Source organism: Myotis nattereri, assembly GCF_964212035.1.
Source record: "Myotis nattereri genome assembly, chromosome: 6".
NCBI lineage: Eukaryota > Metazoa > Chordata > Mammalia > Chiroptera > Vespertilionidae > Myotis > Myotis nattereri.
Window position 1 is genome coordinate 63,792,301 of NC_138081.1, and position 16,583 is coordinate 63,808,883.

Here is a 16,583-nt window from a genome sequence, read left to right on the forward strand (position 1 = left end):
GTTCCACTGTACATGTCTTTTGCTGACTGGCTTTCACTTGACATAATACTCTCCAGGTCCATCCATGCTGTTGACAAAAAGGTAAGCATTCCTTCTTAACAGCCAAGTAGTATTCCATTGTGTAAACCTACCCCAGTTTTTTTATCCACTCATCTACTGATGGGCACTTGGGCTTCTTTCAAATCTTGTCTATTGTAAGTAGTGCTGCAATGTACATAAGGGTGCATATGTCAGGGGTGGGCAAACTTTTTGACTCGAGGGCCACAATGGGTTCCTAAACTGGACCGGAGGGCCGGAACAAAAGCATGGATGGAGTGTTTGTGTGAACTAATATAAATTCAAAGTAAACATTACATAAAAGGGTACGGTCTTTTTTTTTTAGTTTTATTCATTTCAAACGGGCCAGATCCGGCCCGCAGGCCGTAGTTTGCCCACGGCTGGCATATGTTCTTTCGAATTATTGTTTTGAGCTCTTTCAGATATATACCCAGAAGTGGAATCACTGGGTCATACGGCAGTTTGATTTGTAATTAATTTATATTTTATTGATTTTTTACAGAGAGGAAGGGAGAGAGAGAGTTTGAAACATCGATGAGAGAGAAACATCGATCAGCCGCCTCCTGCACATCTCCTACTGGGGATGTGCCCGCAACCCAGGTACATGCCCTTGACCAGAATCGAACCCGGGACCCTTCAGTCTTCAGGCCAACGCTCTATCCACTGAGCCAAACCGGTTTCAGCTTTATTTTTAAATGAATTTTATTCTTAATAGGTTTTTTAGAGAGAGGAAGTGAGAGAGAGAGAACATTGATTGGTTGCCTCCCATACATTCCCAACTGCAGATGAAACCCACAACCTAGGTTTGGGCCCTGGCTGGGAATCAAACTGACCTCTGGTTCGTAGATCGACGCTCAACCACTGAACCACGTTGACCAGGCCTAAAATTTTCTTGAAGACTGGCTGTGTGCCTAGGAAAATGGGAAGAAGCTTTCTACTTTCTCCTTTTAGTGTTGTATACTTATTTTCTCTAAGTGTAGAATTTAGGTTCCTTGATTGAGTCCCTAACAAAGAAACTCCTGTAATAGTACAAGCCAATCCTATCTAATAAAAGAGAAACATGGTAATTAGCCGTACATCCGCTACCTTTCCCATTGGCTAATCAGGGTGATATGCAAATTAACTGCCAACTAAGATGGCGGTTAACCACCAACAAAGATGGCGGTTAATTTGCATATGTAGGCACAATGCTGGGAGGCAAAAGGGAAAGGACGGAAGAAGCCCCCTGCCACTGACGGTGATTGGAAACCCAGGGGGGAGCTAAGAGCCGGGGGCAGGGCAAAGGCAGCCCTGCCCCCCAGCCATGATCAGAGAACCTGGCGCCTTTGCCGCCCCACCAGTGATAGCGGGAAGCGGGTGGAGCTGGCAATGGGAGCTGGGAAGTCCGGGGAGCTAGGGGTCCCTTGCCCAGACCTAAAGCCTTGGCCAAAGACCTTAGGCCTGGGAAGGGGTGGAGCCTGCAATTGCGGGGAGCTGGGGGTCCCCTGCACAGACCTAACACCTTGGCCAGAGGCGTTAGGCCTGGGCAGGGGCGGAACCAGCCATCGCAGGGAGCAGGGGCGGAGTCAGCGATCCTGGGCAGCTGGGGATCCCCTGCCCAGGCCTAAGGCCTCGGTCAGAGGCATTAGGTCTAGGCAGGGGTGGAGCCTGCAACCTCGGGAAGCTGGGGGTCCCCTGCCCAGGCCTAAGGCCTGGGCCAGAGGCGTTAGGCCTGGGCAGGGGCGGAGTCAGCAATCATGAGCAGCTGGGGGTCCCCTGCCCAGGCCTAATGCCTTGGCCAGAGGCATTAGGCCTGGGCAGGGGTGGAGCCTGCAACCGCGGGGAGCTGGGGGTCCCCTGCCCAAGCCTAATGCCTTGGCCAGAGACATTAGGCCTGGGCAGGGGCGGAGCCTGCAACCACGGAGCTGGGTGTCCCCTGCCCAAGCCTAACGCCTTGGCCAGAGACATTAGGCCAGGGCAGGGTCGGAGCCTACACCCAGGGAGCTGGGGGTCCCCTGCCCAGGCCTAATGCCTCGGCCGGAGGCATCAGGCCTGGGCGGGGGGCAGAGCCAGCTATGGGAGGGAGATGGGGGTCCCTGGCCCAGGCCTTACACCTCTGGCGGAGGCATCAGGCCTGGGCAAGGGGCCAATCTGGCAATCGGAGGGTGATGGGGGTCGAAGCCTCTGGCCAAGGTGTCAGGCCTGGGCAAGGGTGGAGCCCGTGATCGGGGGAGATGGGGTTCTCCTGCCCAGTCCTGAAGCCTGGGCCAGAGGCATCAAGCCTGGGGTGGGTGTGGGTGGGGTGCCAAGCCGCAGATTGGTGTGAACTACAGAGGAAGCACCTTTTCTGACTGCTCATTGGTTAAGCTCCCTGTATGCCACTGGTAATATTCTTAGTAACTTGGGTAATAAGAATCCAAAACAGTGATCTAGGGTTTTTCACCACACTCCTGGTGAAAAAAACGAAGGTCCGCTGCTGGAGGGCTAAGAAATGTCATATCCTGCCCTAGCCACTTTGGCTCAGTGGATAATGCCTTGGCCTGCCGATGGCAGGGTCTGGGTTCAATTCTGACCAAGGGCATGTACCTAGGTTGCAGGCTCCTCCCTGGCCGGGGCCCAGGTCAGGGCTCATGCAGGTGGCAACCAATCAAAGTGTTCCTCTCATTTTGATGTTTCTCGCTGTCTTTCCCTTTCTCTTTCACATTCTCTAAAAATCAATGGAAACATATCCTCAGGTAAGGATAAAAAAATAATAAAGAAATTATTATTATATGAAAGACACATCTTGAAAATGCCTAAAAAAGTTGTCATTTTTTCATGGTGACAGGACTGGAGTCCGTGTTGATGAAAAAACCTTGCTGGCTGCGGTGACTGGCAGTAGCTGCAGTAGTGGGGTGATGGGGCTGGTTCCTTCCCCTGATCAGCCCGGTCACCTCCCACAAAGGGAGGCCAGACTGCGGCTTAGGCCCGCTCCCCAAGGGGAGCAGGGAGCGGGCCTAAGCTGTCAATAGGAAATCCCCTGAGGGCTCCCAGTATGTGAGCGGGGGCAGGCTGGGCTAAGGGACACTCCCCCCCCCCCCCAGTGCACGAATTTCATGCACCAGGCCCCTAGTCATGTCATAAAAGTATAAGCAGGCATAAACATAACTTGTTACATGAAGTAGAAATGCTTTTGTTTTCAATTCTATATCAAGGAGCTCTTCCATTCCCAGATGTGCATGCATTTGTGTGTTTGCTGACACTAAAAGCTAGAGCCTCAATTTTACCTTCTGTAGTCTTTCCCTCCTCTTCTAAGTCCATTTCTTAGCCTTCCCTCACCCCTTTCCAGATGGCTAATTAATGTCTTATCCATAAAAATGAGGGAGTTGGTATCACTCCTTTACCCTTGTTGCTTGATTGTACATTTAACCAAAAACCCACACAGTTTTAGATCTGAAGCAGACGTTTGCATTTTATGTCTAAACTAGAGTCCTGGTGCACAAAAATGTGTGCACTCAGGGGGGCGGGGTGTCCCTCAGCCCGATCTGTGCCCTCTCACAGTCTGGGACCCCTTGGGGGATGACCACCTGCTGACTTAGGCCCGCTCCCCGGGGGGGTTGGGCCTAAGCTGGCAATCAGACACCCCTCTGGCAGCCCGGGAGCCCTCAGGGGATGTCCACTTGCCAGTAGAGAGCAGGCCTAAGCTGCAGTCGGACATCTTTAGTGCTGCTGAGGAGGCGGGAGAGGCTCCAACCACCACCACTGTACTGGCAGCCGTCAGCCTGGTTTGTGGCTGAGCAGAGCTCCCCCTGTGGGAGCGCACTGACCACCAGGGGGCAGCTCCTGCATTGAGCATCTGCCCCCTGGTCGTCAGTGTGTGTCATAGTGACTAGTCATTCCCAGTCGTTCTGCTGTTAGGGTCAGTTTGCATGTTACCCTTTTATTATATAGGATAGAGGCCTGGTGCATGGGTGGGGGCCGGCTGGTTTGCCCTGAAGGGTGTCCGGGATCAGGGTGGAGGTCCCGCTGGGGTGCCTGGCCAGCCTGGGTGAGGGTCTGATGGCTGTTTTCAGGCTGGTCACATCCCCTTCAGGGTGGGGGTCCCCATTGGGGTGCCTGGCAAGTCTGGGTGAGGGGCTGATAGCTGTTTGCAGGCTGGTCAAGCCCTCCCCCCAGCGGGGACACTCACCCCATGGAGGTTTGGCCAGCCTGGGTGAGGGGTTGATGGCTGTTTTCAGGCTGGCCACACCCCCTTTAGGGTGGGGGGGTCCCACTGGGGTGCCTGACCAGTCTGGGTGCTTGGCTGAGGGCCGTTTTCAGGCTGGCCAAGCCCCCTGGTGATGGAAGCTCCCAGCCTGTCCTTTTTTACTTTTTTTTTTTTTCTATTCTGGGATTTATTTACCTTCTATAATTGAAACTTTGTTGCTTTGAGTGGAGCTCAGAGCCGGCTCCTGCTTGCTTCAGTTCCATGGCCATGGCCGGCTGAAAGCAGGTATCTGGGGTTTATTTAGCTTCTATAATTGAAAGTTTGTTGCTTTGAGTGGAGCTCAGAGCCACCGCAGAAGCTGGGAAGCTTGACTTCCTCCATCATTGGGGCAACCAAGCTTCTTGCTTGCTCCAGCTCTGTGGCTTCTGGCTGCCATCTTGGTTGGGTTAATTTGCATATAGTCGCTCTGATTGGCTTGTGGGCATGGATTAAGGCACAGCAAAGGTACTGTCAATTTGCATGTTTGTCTTTTATTAGTGTAGTCTAGATGCCCAATGCACGAAATTTGTGCAAGGGGCTCAGCCCTCGCAGCCTTCATCTGGAGGGTCGTTTGGCTGTCTGGGCTAATTAGCATATTATGCTTTTATTATAGACTAGAGGCCCGGTGCACAAAAATTTGTGCACTCGGCGGGGAAGGGGGTCCCTCAACCCGGCCTGTGCCCTCTCGCAGTCTGGGACTCCTCAGGAGATAACGACCTGCTGGCTTAGGCCTGCTCCCGGGTGGCAGAGGGCAGTCCCAATCCCTAGGTGCAGCCCCTGGTCGGGCTCAGAGCAGGGCCGATTGGGGGGTTGGGGCACCGTCCCCTGTCACACTCAAGGCAGGGTCGATGGGGAGGTTGCGGCGCCACCCCCTGTCATGCACAGAGCAGGGCCAATCAGGGGGTTGGGACACTGCCCCCTGTCACAGAGCAGGGCCCATCAGGGGGGTTGGGGCTCTGTACCCTGTCACGCACAGAGCAGGGCCAATCAGGGGGTTGGGGCGCTGCCCCCTGTCACGCTGATCCCAGTGCTGGGAGGCCTCGTGGCTCCGCTGATCCCGGTGCTGGGAGGCATACTACCCTTTTACTATATAGGGTAGAGGCCTGGTGCATGGGTGGGGGCTGGCTGGTTTGCCCTGAAGGGTGTCCTGGATCAGGGTGGGGGTCCCCACTAGGGTGCCTGGCCAGCCTGGGTGAGGGGATGATGGCTGTTTGCAGCTGGTCACACATCCTTCAGGGTGGGGGTCCCCACTGGGGTGCCTGGCCAGCCTGGGTGAGGGGACGATGGCTGTTTGCAGCTGGTCACACACCCTTCAGGGTGGGGGTCCCCACTGGGGTGCCTGGCCAGTCTGGGTGAGGGTTGAGGGCTGTTTTCAGCCTGGGAGTGACTGAAGCTCCCAACCGCTCCTTTTTTTCTTTTTTTTATTCTGGGCCAGCCTTAGCTTTGAGGCTTGGCTCCAGCTCTTAGGCCTCCGCTGCTGAAAGTAGGTTTCTGGCCTTTGCTTACAATGTTGTGATCCTGCTGGCTGAAGCCGCTGGACTAAAGCAGGTTTCTGGGGTTTTGTTTAGCTTCTATATTTGTTACATAGTTGCTTAGAGTTGCAGCTCAGAGGCCAGCAAGGCTGGCGGGGAACGTTGGAGTCCTCCGTCACTGAAGCAAGCAGCCTCATGTTAGTTTCAAGCTGCCTGGCTGCCGGCCGCCATCTTGGCTGGCAGTTAATTTGCATATCGCCCTGATTAGCCAATGGGAAGGGTAGCGGTCGTACGTCAATTACCATGTTTCTCTTTTATTAGATAGGATAGGGAAAAGGGGCTAAAATGATACATACCATGCCATCTGCAGTTGGATTGGCCATGGAGAGAAGGGGAGCCATAAAAGGGCATCAGAAATGAAGGATACATATTCCTTCCCCAATGCCTGAGCCCTGAGTGGTCCAGCTAATGCTAATGGAGATAGTGTTTCAGAAGGCAAAGCAATGGGTCTCTCACCAGCCACTTACACGGTGGGCCCTGTGACACCTTGACCCCTCTCCACCAGAAAGACCTACCTCAACAATTTTCAATATTAATGTAAAGATAGCCACGTTTCTGTATGTGAGACATTGTCTTAAGGGTGGTTTTGTTTATTTTAATCCATAACCTTGTTTGAACTTTTCTGTGTAATTTTTATATTTGATAAGAGTGTCTAGTATTTGAACGCATCCTCTTCACTAAGAGAAGCATTATGTAGTATTACTAAAATCTAATTCAAAGACATGAAAAAGTCAGTTGTAGTTGTAGAATCATCTGGAATCCTTGATCTTACATTTATATCACCTTTTGAGGGAAGTATGTTTTGTCACCTGTTTTTGAACTTTAGGACACAGCGTATATAAAATTGGAGAATGTGTATTTATTTCAACGGAGGTGGTAAATTGCTTGTCTTAAATTTTACTTAACTTTGGGTTTTGTTAGATGAGGAAAGCAGGTTTGTTTGTGTGTTTGTTTTAAATACCAAACTCCTTGTAATTTTTGTAGCATGTTAATACTAATACCAAGCTACATATGATTTCATGAAATTTGGTTCCTTTTTATAACTTAAATGCTGATTTTTAAAAAATTTATTTATTTTTTCAGTATTGAACATAATCCAAAGTAGAGATGTTATTACCCAAGTCAAGGAAGGTGGGGGGCGGGGGGAGAACTAACCCCAAGTCAGTTTTTAATTACCTGATTATCTAGTTTCTCCCAATCTCTTTCATTTATATTTATAGCCATTTTGCCTCCCTACCCCCCAGAAGGGTAGGACCAGGAAAGGATTCAAAGAAGCTTTAAAATGGAAGTGAAAACCAGTTACCATTTGACCAACAGGGGAAGGTTGGTTTGTTTTTAAATGAAATTTCAGTTATCAGTGCTTTGTCCATTATAAAATTAAGAGCCTGCAAAAATACAGGATCTTCAAATTTCCTTACTGTACTTTTAATAGATCACAGAAATTCTCAAAAACATCCTATAATTGCACTGAAGGCAAATATGTGTATATACATTATGAAATTGTATTCATAGCCACTGAAATAAGCTACTATGAACAAGATAAAATGGGCTTGCTGGCTTGAGATTTATGCTAGCTGTGAGAAGAACATTAACTTGCTTTTAAATGTATGCTGTTTTCCTCTCACACCAATAATTTGAGTTGTTCAAGTATAAAAACAGCAAAGATTATCACTGTTTCCTGTACCACTCAGAGTGGGCCATGTTAGGGTTTTTAATGGTACCATGGTTAAATTGAAGCCAGTCTGCACTCTTTCCATTTCAGAATCGTTCAGAAAAAAGTTTCAAAATATGCCATATATGTAAGGCCGTCCTTTCTTTGTAGATAACCATGCATTTTAATTCTGTTTTTGTTCTGCTTCTTCCTCTAAAGAACCTTCTCTTCGCTCCCCCAGCCCTTCTCATCCCCACCCGACCCTTCACCCACACTCTGGTGTGTTCCAAACACTGGGAGAAAGGTCTGGCATTGTGCAGACCTCTGCTACTCAGCAGAGCTGGGGCAGTATGAAAGAAGACAGATAAAGAGGAAGTGGCAAGGCTTCTGGTAGTAAGCAGTTCGGGCTTCTGCCAAAGAACGATCAAAGCCCCTGAGTTTTTAAGTACACTTACTGGGTTGAGATTGGTGTCTTAAGCTCAAAGCTCTGTTTCTGAAGGCTCAGCTGGAAGCAGAGTAGCAGATGTTGGCTCTGTGAGGCATGCTCTCCCACTCAGCTGGAACCACAGGCTGCAGAAGCACTACCGCTGGACACCAGATCAAGGGAAGGGACCTGCAACCAGAGTTAAAGTTGAGACTGTGCTCGGGTAACTCCTCTGTCCCTCTCAAACACTGCAGGTGAGCTCAGAGAGGTGCCTAGAGGGCAAAGCACAACCTCTTTAACTGGTGCATTTCAAATGGACTTGAAACAGTTTAATTTCCAATCCCTTAGCTAGTTCCCCAGTCATGTGACAAAAGTAGATGGGAAGGTGACCTGACTGGGACATTATTTTTAAAAATATATATTTTTTTATTGATTTCAGAGAGGAAGGGAGAGGGAGAGAAATAAAAACATCAATGATGAGAGAAAATCATTGATCAGCTGCCTCCTGCACACCCCACACTGGGAATCAAACCTGGGACCCTTCGGTCCATAGGCCAATGCTCTATCCACTGAGCCAAACCAGCTAGGGCAGATATATATATATATATATATATATATATATATATATATATATATATATATATATTAAGCTGTTTATTTACTTTTTAGAGAGAGAGAGAGAGCGCTAAAACATCAATTTGTAGTTCCACTTATTTACACCTCCATTGGTTGATTCCTTATGTGCCCTGATTGGGTATCAAACCCACAACTTTGGTGTATTGAGATAGGACTCTAACCATCTGAGCTACCTGCCCAGCGCCTGACTGAGACATGAATTTAAACGACAGCCTGCAACAATACCTCTGGCTTAGCCTCTCAGAGGCAGCTTGGGGTTTATGGCACGAAGGGAAAGAGTATGAGAACTCGTGACTGTCCCCATTACTCCCTGTTTTCATTCATTGGGCTCATCCCTTAAAGCTAGCCTTATGTCATAAATGTGTCTGAGTTTTATCGCCAGCACCTTCCTTCAAACAGGGAGACCTCAGAGAGGGGTTGGATTTAGACAGAACCTTGAAAAGTCAATAAGCAAATAAAATTCAAGTGGCATGGGAGCTCCTCAAAGTGGAATATGAGGGAGGAAGGGACAGCAGGCAGTACAGTGTTGGGTGTGAACGTTGTGGCATTAAGAGAAACTGACATCTCCGTTGCTCTCTTGAGAGCTCAGCTAAAATTTAAAAGGACAAGAACCCAATTAACAATGGCAGAAAATCATGGGCAAGACCAATTAGTGGTATGTGTTACAAGTGATAATTCACAGCATTTTTCCAGAAATTCAAAGGCAAAAAATGAGGCTTTGTTTTGTTTTGTGCTGGTTGTAGCAGTAGTATGACAAAGAATTGTGTGTTAAAGGGTCCTGATAAGGCAGATGGTATAACACCAGCTGGCAGATTTCTTTTTTAAAAAAATCCTCACCCAAGGATTGAGGATATTTTTTCCCAACAATTTTTAGAGAGAGTGGGAGGGAGAAAGGAGTGGGGGTGGTGGTGAGAGAAACATTGACATGACAGATACATTAATTGGTTGCTTTAAAATTATATGTGTGTGTGTGTTTTTTAATCCTTACCCAAGGATATTTTTTCCATTGATTTTCTTTTTGATACTCTTGTAAATTGAATTCTTTTCTATTTCATTTCTGGTTGCTCATTGTATAGAAATACAATTTATATTTGTATATTGCACTTGTATTTTGCAACCTTGCTGAACTTGTTTATTAGTTCTAATAGTTTTTAGTGGATTCCTTAAAGTTTTTTATATGTAAGATCATATTATCAGCTAATAGAATAGTTTTACTTCTTCTTTTGCCATCTAGATGCCTTCTATTTCTTATTCTTGCTTAGTTGCCCTGCGTAGAATGCCTGCACAATGTTGAATAGAAATGGGAGAAAGGCCATCCTGGTCTTGTTCCTCATAAAATACCCACTCTTTCACCATTAAGTATAATGTTTACTATGAGTTTTTTATAGATGCCCTGTATCAAGTTGAGGAAATTTCTTTCTATTCGTAGTTTGTTAAGTGTTTTGTTTTTTTTTTATCAAAAAGGGGTCTTGAATTTTGTCAAATGAATTTTCTGCATCTGCTGAGATGATCCTGTGGAGGTTGACCTTTATTCTGTTGTGTGATGTAATACGTTAACTGACTTTTCTATATTAAGCCAATCTTGCATTCCTGAGATAAATCCTACATGATCATGGTGTTTAATCCTTTTTAAACGTTGTAAGACAAACAAATCTGAGCCTCAAAAATCTATTTTTATAAATATGGAAGAATTAGAAAGTGAACATTTTCATTAAAACGTATTTATTAATATTGCAAACAAAATTCAGTATAAGGATCCCTAAAATAGTTGGCATCTTTAGATATTAGATGATTCCATTTCCAAACATGTTGTTCACCCATAACCTTTCAGAAATACAATGGTCTTTTAAAATAAGGCACACCTATGGTTATAAAATGAGAAAAATGGGAATGTTAATATCTGGATTTCTTTTAGAGGTAAAGCCCTGAGCTAATTATTGAGGTGATTAGCCAACTCTGTTTATATTAGATTCATTTAGCAGAAACATGCAAACATAATATTTTTGCTCCCCTTAAACATGTTCAGAAGCTCCTAAACCTTTGGAACAGAAAGCACAAATACCTTTTGAAGTAGATTTTATTAATGGAACTTCAGTAACTCATTATATCCTTATTTTTTATTAACTGGTCTCTGTTTTGGCATAAACATAGATGTTTTGAAATAATATTGCATTGTTCAAGCAATCTGGCAGGCATGGATTTCTCAGACTAGGAGATGTTTAGGGCCAGCTGAAGCAGGGCCATCACTGCTTTGAATCTTGGTTTCATGTTAGATGTGGAGCTCATAGCAGATTCCTTTTACTTCTGGCTCAGTGTTAGAGAATTGGAGCAGATTCCAATTTCCATTTGTTAGTCTTTTGTGGAATAGTTCAGCTTTTGTGGTATGTGGTGGTTGGAATAGTCTTCCTGTCTACAGAACTTATAAAATAGTTTGGGTTTTATGTTGTTGGGTCATTACAAAGGAAACAAGTGTTTGAATACATGTTTTTGTTTAACAAACGAGGTAGAGTTGGAGCAAAGTTAGAAGAGAATGCACCACAGTTGACATTCTGACCATTTTTTTTTTTTTTTTCAAATATATTTTATTGAGTTTTTACAGAGAGGAAGGGAGAGAGACAGAGAGTCAGAAACATCGATGAGAGAGAAACATCGATCAGCTGCCTCCTGCACATCCCCCACTGGGGATATGCCCGCAACCCAGGTACACGCTCTTGACCGGAATCGAACCCGGGACCCTCCAGTCCGCAGGCCGACGCTCTATCCACTGAGCCAAACCGGTTTCGGCAACATTCTGACCAATTTTAAGTCACACAATTCTTTCCAACCTTTACTCGTACCAAGCTGTTACTAGAACCACTAACAGACTGCTCGGAAGATCATCTTTACTCCAAGCCAATGAGGTCAGTAAAAGGCGTTAAGTCATTTAAAGGAAGCTGGAGTGTGTCACTCCCCAAACCCCAGGGGCATGTTTGTTAGTGGGATTGTATCCAACTGCTCCCTGTCTTACATCCAGAAAGGCCAGGCTTGTACTTCCTCCTCTCATTCAACACATAGTTAAATATAAATTTAACCAACAGGAAACACCAGACAGCATACATTCCATTAACTCTTCCAGAAATTATTAATTGAAAGTATAGGATGTCCTAGGCATAGAGACACAACTATGAACTAGATACGTTCCCACACTCATGGAGGTTGGAAAAGACAAACAACATGGTGACAAAAGTAAACAAAATGATTACACCTCATAATCTTCCATAAAATCTCTAAAATAAATACACCAAGGCCTGGGACAGAGAATATTAGTGGGCCACTTCATTCTATGGCAGTGATGGCGAACCTTTTGAGCTCGGCATGTCAGCATTTTGAAAAACCCTAACTTTGGTGCCATGTCACATATAGAAATTTTTTGATATTTGCAACCATAGTAAAACAAAGACTTATATTTTTGATATTTATTTTATACTAGAGGCCCGGTGCACAAAAATTTGTGCACTCGGGGGGGGAGAGGGGGTCCCTCAGCCTGGCCTGTGCCCTCTCGCAGTCTGGGACCCCTCAGGAGATAACGACCTGCTGGCTTAGGCCTGCTCCCGGGTGGCAGAGGGCAGGCCCAATCCCTAGGTGCAGCCCCTGGTCGGGTTCAGAGCAGGGCCGATTGGGGAGTTGGGGCGCCACCCCTGTCATGCACAGAGCAGGGCGGATCGGGAGGTTGCGATGCCACCCTCAGTCACGCTCAGGGCAGGGCCGATTGGGGGGTTGGGGCACCGCCCCCTGTCACACTCAAGGCAGGGTCGATGGGGAGGTTGCGGCACCACCCCCTGTCATGCACAGAGCAGGGCCAATCAGGGGATTGGGACACTGCCCCCTGTCATGCACAGAGCAGGGCCCATCGGGGGGTTGGGGCTCTGTACCCTGTCACGCACAGAGCAGGGTCAATTAGGGGGTTGAGGAGCTCCCCCTTGTCACACACAGAGTAGGGTCGATCAGGGGGTTGGGGCACCACCCTCTATCACCCACAGAGCAGGGCCGATCAGGTGGTTGGGGCGCCGCCACTCTCACACTCAGGGCAGGGCCGATGGGGAGGTTATGGCTCTACCCTGTCACACACAGAGCAGGGCCCGTGGGGGGTGTGTGTGTGTGTTGGGGCACCGCACCCTGTCACACACAGAGCAGAGCCGATCAGGGGGTTGGGGAGTTCCCCCCTATCAGGCACAGAGCAGGGCTGATCAGGGGTTGGGGCGCCTTCCCCTGTCCCAAACAGAGCAGGGCGGATAGGGAGGTTGTGGCCCTGCCCCCTGTCACACACAGAGCCACAGGACAATCAGGGGGTTTGGGCGCTGCCCCCTGTCACGCTGATCCCGGTGCTGGGAGGCCTTGCGGCTCCGCTGATCCCGGTGCTGGGAGGCATATTACCCTTTTACTATATAGGATAGAGGCCTGGTGCACGGGTGGGGCTGGCTGGTTTGCCCTGAAGGGTGTTCTGGATCAGGGTGGGGGTCCCCACTGGAGTGCCTGGCCAGCTTGGGTGAGGGGATGATGGCTGTTTGCAGCTGTTCACACACCCTTCAGGGTGGGGGTCCCCACTGTGGTGCCTGGCCAGTCTGGGTGAGGGGCTGAGGGCTGTTTTCAGGCTGGGACTGAAGCTCCCAACTGCTTCTTTTTTTATTTTTATTTTTTTTATTCTGGGCCAGCTTTAGCTCTGGCTCCAGCTCTGAGGCCTCTGCTGCTGCAAGTAGGTATCTGGTTTGTTTGTGTTCTATAATCGAAACTCTGTATGAACTCCAGCTCTGAGATCCCGGGCTCGCTGAAAGCAGGTTTCTGGGGTTTTGTTTAGCTTCTATATTTGTTACAATGTTTCTTAAACTGCAAGCTCAGAGGCCGGCAAGGCAGGCGGGGAACGTTGGAGTCCTCCGTCACTGAAGCAAGCAAGCCTCATGTTAGTTTCAAGCTGCCTGGCTGCCGGCCGCCATCTTGGCTGGCAGTTAATTTGCATATGTCGCTGATTAGCCAATAGGAAGGGTAGCGGTCGTATGCCAATTACCATGTTTCTCTTTTATTAGATAGGATATTTAAATGTCATTGAACAAAGAAAAATCAACCAAAAAAATGAGTTCACGTGTCAGAGGTGTCATAGGTTCGCCATCACTGTTCTATGGGGTGGTCAGGCAGGCATCTCTGAGGAAGTGATATGTGAGTGGTGGGACAAGAAGTTGGGTATTTCAAAAGCAAGGGGGGTACAGAACTCTAGGGAGAAGGAACGATGCATGCAAAGGCCCAGAGCCTAAAACAGGGCTCACCTGTTCTAGTGACAAGAGAAGGCCAGCCTGTCTAAAAGGCAGTGAGCAAGGGAGAATGGCATCAGAGGGAGCCCAAGTTTAGTGGGGATCCAGATCATGCTGAGCTGTTTTAAGCAACTATACCAGCTTGGTAGGGCTTTAGAATACGTGTTTTTCTCCCACACACCACCAAACAAGTGACTCAATTCTGTCACTATCTAGAGATAGCATCAAATTCCACAGGTTATGTACTTAGCTCTCTAAGATTGCTGCCCCACCTTCAGACGCTAATTGCAAGTCCATGTTGTCACCTGTGCTTTGACCAACCCAACCAACTACTTGGGTTTGATTAATTTGCTACAGTGGCTTACAGAACTCAGAGAAACATTTTACTTATTAGATCACTGGTTTATTACAAAGAATATAACTTCGGAATAGCCAGGTGCAAGAGATGTATAGGGCAATGTTGGAAGGGGCACCAAACTTCCATGTTCTCTAGGCTCATCACTCTCCCCAAATCTCTAGGTTAGCGGTTCTCAACCTGTGGGTCGCGACCCCTTTGGGGGTCGAACGACCCTTTCACAGGGGTCGCTTAAGACCATCGGAAAACACATATATAATTACATATTGTTTTTGTGATTAATCACTATGCTTTAATTATTTTCAATTTGTAAAAATGAAATTGGGGGTCACCACAACATGAGGAACTGTGTTAAAGGGTCGCGGCATTAGGAAGGTTGAGAACCACTGCTCTAGGTGTTCACATCTGGAAGCTCTCTGAACTCTGTCCTTTGGGGTTTTTATTTATTTATTATTTATTTATTTATTTTTTTATTCTAATAATCCCATGCTGTGAGTAGAGTGGTTACTTTTCACTTTGTAAATGTAACTGGGCTATGTGAAAATTATCAACTGACCAAGACTTTGAGTTTGTTATGGATGAAAACTGTCTCAGTTCAACTCTCATTACCCTCATCACAATTATGCAGGGTGTGTAGACAAAAGCTTTTTATCAGCTAACTATATGAAAAGATAAACACTGTAATAATTATATGATCCAAAATGGGCAAAAGCAAGACTAGCTTCCCCTAAAGAAGAAAAATTTCAGACCTATGTAAAGGACAACAATACTAATAAAAAAACTGTATTTACTTAGAAGATTTCAGAATGTCAACAAAACAGCTGCAACTTTTTTTTTTTTAAATATATTTTATTGATTTTTTACAGAGAGGAAGGGAGATGGATAGAGAGTTAGAAACATCGATGAGAGAGAAACATCGATCAGCTGCCTCCTGCACATCCCCCACTGGGGATGTGCCCGCAACCCAGGTACACGCCCTTAACTGGAATCGAACCCGGGACCCTCCAGTCCGCAGGCCGATGCTCTATCCACTGAGCCAAACCGGTCTCGGCGCAACATTTTTTTTTTTGCAATTACAGAGTGGTATTCAGTTAACAGAACAACAATTATTTTGTATAAGCTGCGTCAGAGACAACTGAAGATGAAAAACTACCATCCCCATATATAACTAATTTGTGCTGTGCACCAACAAGAACCTGCTTTAAATTTCCATGCCAATTTACAACCCCCATACTGTACCAGGCAAGGTTAGTGGCTATTGAAAATACCACCAGGACAGGGCTATCTAAAGACATATTCGGTAGTGTGTTAACTATACAAAAAAAGACACTGTACAGTTTTTTTTAAAAAATGTATTTTATTGATTTTTTACAGAGAGGAAGGGAGAGAGACAGAGAGTCAGAAACATCGATGAGAGAGAAACATCGACCAGCCGCCTCCTGCACATCCCCCACTGGGGATGTGCCCACAACCCAGGTACATGCCCTCGACCGGAATCGAACCTGGGACCTTTCAGTCCGCAGGCCGACGCTCTATCCACTGAGCCAAACCGGTTTCGGCCACTGTACAGTTTAAAAACAAATTTTACACAGCCTTACATTTCAATTTTTTTCTTTAAAAGGAGTGAGTTGTGTATAGGGGGGTTAAATGCTTTATAGACAAGAAAAAAAAACTGGGCTAGAACCAACTTATTCATCATCATCATCTTCTTCTTCATCTTCCTCCTCCTCATCTTCCTCATCTTCTTCCTCTTCCTTCTTTTTCTTGCTTTTTTCAGCCTTGACAACTCCCTTTTTGGCAGCATCAGGCTTTCCTTTAGCTCGGTATGCAGCAATATCCTTTTCATATTTCTCCTTCAGCTTAGCAGCCTTCTTTTCATAAGGCTGCTTGTCATCTGCAGCAGTGTTATTCCACATCTCCCCCAGCTTCTTTGCAACGTCACCAATGGATAGGCCAGGATGCTCTCCTCTGATTTTTGGGCGATACTCAGAACAAAACAAGAAAAAGGCCGAAGGAGGCCTCTCGGGTGCATTGGGATCCTTGAATTTCTATTTTGTTTCCCCTTTAGGAGGAATATAAGTTTTCTTAGAAAACTCTGAGAAGTTGACTGAAGCATCTGGGTGCTTCTTCTTGTGTTCCTCCCGGCAAGTTTGCACAAAGATATTTTGCCTCTTGGCTTCTTAGGATCTCCTTTGCCCGTGTTTAATTACTTTCCCTCAGCGAGCACACAGTCACCCAGTGCCCTGCCGGCTGGCACTTGCCCCGGCGCTGTCTCTATGGAGCTCAATGTACTGCAATGGCTGTGAGAGTGGGAGCCAGATGCAGCCTCCTCACTCCGCTCTGTGTCCTTTGGGGTTTTTATGGAGGCTTCATTCCATAGGTGTGATTGATTGGATCATAGACCATCAATGAATGAACTCAACCTCCAGCCCTCCTTCTCTG

The 16,583-nt window shown here is 46.9% G+C and overlaps 1 pseudogene across 1 annotated transcript; it reads right to left on the bottom strand.

Moving 5' to 3' along the window:
* Nucleotides 1-15,829: 15,829 nt before the first annotated feature.
* On the bottom strand, nucleotides 15,830-16,347 carry LOC308520853 (high mobility group protein B1-like; annotated as a pseudogene). The gene has a single exon. The product of its transcript is annotated as a high mobility group protein B1-like (transcript).
* Between the last annotated feature and the right edge of the window lie 236 nt (nucleotides 16,348-16,583).